The 5,000-nt window shown below is 39.5% G+C and overlaps 1 protein-coding gene across 2 annotated transcripts in view; it reads right to left on the bottom strand.

The window, feature by feature from the left end:
• The window catches only part of LOC122259896 (lewis-type alpha-(1,3)-fucosyltransferase), a 21,930-nt gene that overhangs the window by 14,290 nt on the left and 2,640 nt on the right, over window positions 1-5,000 (bottom strand). The window contains exon 1 of one of the 2 annotated variants that reach the window (XM_086553682.1): window positions 4,629-4,716. The exons of the other annotated variant lie outside the window; for it this stretch is intronic. The gene's annotated coding sequence lies outside the window, so the exon portion shown is untranslated. Of the gene's footprint in view, window positions 1-4,628; window positions 4,717-5,000 lie in introns of those variants that run through there. 2 annotated transcript variants of the gene reach the window in all.

Raw genomic sequence — 5,000 nt, 5'->3', positions numbered from 1 at the left:
CGATGTTATAAAAGATAATGATCACACCAGTTCAAATAAGGATTATGCAATTAATAATGATATTGTTAAACTCCAACGTAACTATTGCTACTGCCACTATTGTTATTATCAATGAAAATAAAAGTTATAATGATACCAGTAATAAGAATGCTATGAAATTATAACATGTAGTTATTGCAATAGAATGTCATTGTTAGAATCATGATAATTACTATATTATTAATAATCTTCTTGTTTTGTATATTTTAGCCATTATTATTATCATCGTTATTATTGTTAATGCAATTATCACTATCAATATTACTATTGCTATTTTTTATTAATGTATATTACCATACATATCATCTTTATTATCTACAACATTATTATTATTGCTATTATCATCGCTACTTTAAGTATTGTCATTTGTATTTATATTAAACTGTTCCTATTTATCAATTTCAGCATAATGATAATGAAAATAAATGTGATAATGACAGTCAAAATGAATGTGATAATAACTCATAACTCAATATCGATTATGATCATACTACAGGTGATAATGTTAATATTACAACAAAAACAACACCAATAATAATAATAACAATTGACTGAAAAGTGCGCACGCGATCACCTAATGTCCATGATCACGTTTGCTTCCTTCAGAAACTTTCAACCAAAACGCCTAGCATTATACTTATTGCTTTTCGGTGATTTCATTCGGTACAACACACCTAACAATTTACACTTGTGCTGGGTGTTGTTACGCAGGTGTTATATCTGATTGACAACATGTTCAGATACTCCTTTCAGTTTTACCACTTTTTTTTAGAAGCTCGAAATTCATTCTATATATTAAGATTTTTTTCAAAATTAATTTTGTCATCATGATCATTGTCGTATACTGTAATTATGATTTATGTTGATTATGTCATCACGATTAATATTTCTATCTGATCATTATCATTCTCATCAGGATAATCCCCATCTTTAATATAATAACGACTGTCATTCATATCGTCATCATCATTAACATAAAAAATACAATAACATTCATATGAATCTACCAGTGATGACTAAGAATATAACGATCATCATAATAATAATGGTGATGTTAATGATAATAGTGATGATGGTGGAGATGCAGTGGTGGTGATGGTGGTGACATACACATAGGCGTTCGGAGAAGGAAGGAGGGATGACGATGTCAGAGCAAGTGTTTTACAAATTTCTCTCATTAATAGGCCTTGTTTTGGGCTCCTATCCAGAGGTCGCAAATCCCTTCCTTTTTTTCTGGCATAGTGCCTGTCTTTGGCACTGAATTAGGTTGCTAGGATCTTTGTGCTGACTATCTCAACGGCCTTTTGTTTTAATGCCACCTGCCGGGGCCACGCGTTAACACGTCGACAGCACTGCTACTAGTTAGATGGCACTGCTACTAGTTAGATGGCACTGCTACTAGTTAGATGGCACTGCTACTAGTTAGATGGCACTGCTACTAGTTAGATGGCACTGCTACTAGTTAGATGGCACTGCTACTAGTTAGATGGCACTGCTACTAGTTAGATGGCACTGCTACTAGTTAGATAGCACTGCTACTAGTTAGATAGCACTGCTACTAGTTAGATAGCACTGCTACTAGTTAGATGGCACTGCTACTAGTTAGATGACACTGCTATTAGTTAGATAGCACTGCTACTAGTTAGATACCACTGCTACTAGTTAGATGGCACTGCTACTAGTTAGATGACACTGCTACTAGTTAGATAGCACTGCTGCTAGTTAGATAGCACTGCTACTAGTTAGATGGCACTGCTACTAGTTAGATGGCACTGCTACTAGTTAGATAGCACTGCTACTAGTTAGATGGCACTGCTACTAGTTAGATGACACTGCTACTAGTTAGATAGCACTGCTGCTAGTTAGATAGCACTGCTACTAGTTAGATGGCACTGCTACTAGTTAGATGGCACTGCTACTAGTTAGATGACACTGCTACTAGTTAGATAGCACTGCTGCTAGTTAGATAGCACTGCTACTAGTTAGATGGCACTGCTACTAGTTAGATGGCACTGCTACTAGTTAGATAGCACTGCTACTAGTTAGATGGCACTGCTACTAGTTAGATGACACTGCTACTAGTTAGATAGCACTGCTGCTAGTTAGATAGCACTGCTACTAGTTAGATGGCACTGCTACTAGTTAGATGGCACTGCTACTAGTTAGATGACACTGCTACTAGTTAGATGACACTGCTACTAGTTAGATAGCACTGCTACTAGTTAGATGGCACTGCTACTAGTTAGATGGCACTGCTACTAGTTAGATGGCACTACTACTAGTTAGATGGCACTGCTACTAGTTAGATGGCACTGCTACTAGTTAGATGGCACTGCTACTAGTTAGATGGCACTGTTGCTAGTTAGATGGCACTGCTACTAGTTAGATGGCACTGCTACTAGTTAGATGGCACTGCTACTAGTTAGATGGCACTGCTGCTAGTTAGATGGCACTGGTACTAGTTAGATAGCACTGCTGCTAGTTAGATGGCACTGCTGCTAGTTAAATGGCACTGCTACTAGTTAGATAGCACTACTGCTAGTTAGATGGCACTGCTGCTAGTTAGATGACACTGCTGCTAGTTAGATGGCACTGCTGCTAGTTAGATAGCACTGCTGCTAGTTAGATGACACTGCTACTAGTTAGATAGCACTGCTGCTAGTTAGATGGCACTGCTGCTAGTTAGATAGCACTGCTACTAGTTAGATGGCACTGCTACTAGTTAGATAGCACTACTGCTAGTTAGATGGCACTGCTGCTAGTTAGATAGCACTGCTACTAGTTAGATGGCACTGCTACTAGTTAGATAGCACTGCTGCTAGTTAGATGGCACTGCTGCTAGTTAGATGGCACTGCTACTAGTTAGATGGCACTGCTACTAGTTAGATGGCACTGGTATTAGTTAGCACTGCTGCTAGTTAGATGGCACTGCTACTAATTAGATGGCACTGCTACTAGTTAGATGGCACTGCTACTAGTTAGATGGCACTGGTACTAGTTAGATAGCACTGCTGCTAGTTAGATGGCACTGCTGCTAGTTAAATGGCACTGCTACTAGTTAGATGGCACTGCTACTAGTTAGATGGCACTGCTGCTAGTTAGATAGCACTGCTACTAGTTAGATTGCACTGCTACTAGTTAGATAGCACTACTGCTAGTTAGATGGCACTGCTACTAGTTAGATGGCACTGCTACTAGTTAGATGGCACTGGTATTAGTTAGCACTGCTGCTAGTTAGATGGCACTGCTACTAATTAGATGGCACTGCTACTAGTTAGATGGCACTGCTGCTAGTTAGATGGCACTGCTGCTAGTTAGATAGCACTGCTACTAGTTAGATGGCACTGCTACTAGTTAGATAGCACTACTGCTAGTTAGATGGCACTGCTACTAGTTAGATAGCACTGCTACTAGTTAGATGGCACTGCTACTAGTTAGATAGCACTGCTGCTAGTTAGATGGCACTGCTGCTAGTTAGATGGCACTGCTACTAGTTAGATGGCACTGCTACTAGTTAGATGGCACTGGTATTAGTTAGCACTGCTGCTAGTTAGATGGCACTGCTACTAATTAGATGGCACTGCTACTAGTTAGATGGCACTGCTACTAGTTAGATGGCACTGCTACTAGTTAGATAGCACTGCTGCTAGTTAGATGGCACTGCTGCTAGTTAAATGGCACTGCTACTAGTTAGATGGCACTGCTACTAGTTAGATGGCACTGCTGCTAGTTAGATGGCACTGCTACAAGTTAGATGGCACTGCTACTAGTTAGATGGCACTGGTGCTAGTTAGATGGCATTGGTACTAGTTAGGTAGCACTGCTGCTAGCTAGATGGCACTGCTGCTAGTTAAATGGCACTGCTACTAGTTAGATGGCACTGCTACTAGTTAGATGGCACTGCTACTAGTTAGATGGCACTGGTACTAGTTAGATAGCACTGCTGCTAGTCAGATGGCACTGGTACTAGTTAGATAGCACTGCTGCTAGTCAGATGGCACTGGTACTAGTTAGGTAGCACTGCTGCTAGTTAGATGGCACTGCTGCTAGTTAGATGGCACTGGTACTAGTTATTGGCACTGCTACTAGTTAGATGGCACTGCTACTAGTTAGATGGCACTGCTGCTAGTTAGATGGCACTGCTACTAGTTAGATAGCACTGTGTGTATGTGTATGTGTGGGGGGGGGATCTCTATGTACAAATTCAGTAAAATGAAAAAAAAAAGAAAAGAAAAAGTACAGAATGAAGACTAATGTCATGTGGCCTTGCGAACTATACCAGCTTTTCGGGAAACCTTTCTCTGATTACTTAAATAACAAAGATCAAAATGTATCGAAAAGAAAAGAATAGCGAAAAATTGGATAATTCCTGGCATAATTATCTGCCTTGCCACCCTCACATTCAAATAAGAAATCGATTAAAACCTAATTAAGATATAGTGACTCACAAGAAAAAACAACAACAACAAAAAAATCAATAACTGAATCCCAAATAGTGAACATTGTAACCTAATTCTTAATAACTTCTAATTTTTTGAAACGCAATTAGCTAATAGCTAAGAAAGCGCACCAGTGTACCATGCATGTACCGTTTGTTCCATAACGAGATGATAGTTCTAGATTCTCGTTGCTATGGGTGGTACAGTTCGTGGGCGTCCGCTAATGGCAGAATGCATGTGTGTCTTTTCAAACATGTGTTCTTCATTGTGCGCATGTTTGATTGCGCGTACAAGTTCACACTTGTGTACATTTCTATGCATGACTGTATATGTATGCACGCATGTATCCCCAACACGTATTCATAGGTAACGTCCTAATAGATAGCTATGCACTGGTAAACCTCGCCAAGTACTGTTTGACAAGTAGTAGGTTATAAAAACTTCGTGATTTACTATAGCATCTGTTGGATCCTGTCTCAGTTATGGAACTCACTTGAAATTGCACACCTATGAAAGTGGATT

The sequence above is a fragment of the Penaeus japonicus genome, unplaced genomic scaffold, assembly GCF_977035675.1.
Source record: "Penaeus japonicus unplaced genomic scaffold, GWHDUDI00000001_assembly GWHDUDI00000028, whole genome shotgun sequence".
Lineage (NCBI taxonomy): Eukaryota > Metazoa > Arthropoda > Malacostraca > Decapoda > Penaeidae > Penaeus > Penaeus japonicus.
The sequence above is the reverse complement of the archived record's forward strand: the minus strand, read 5'-3'. Positions and strand labels throughout refer to the sequence as shown.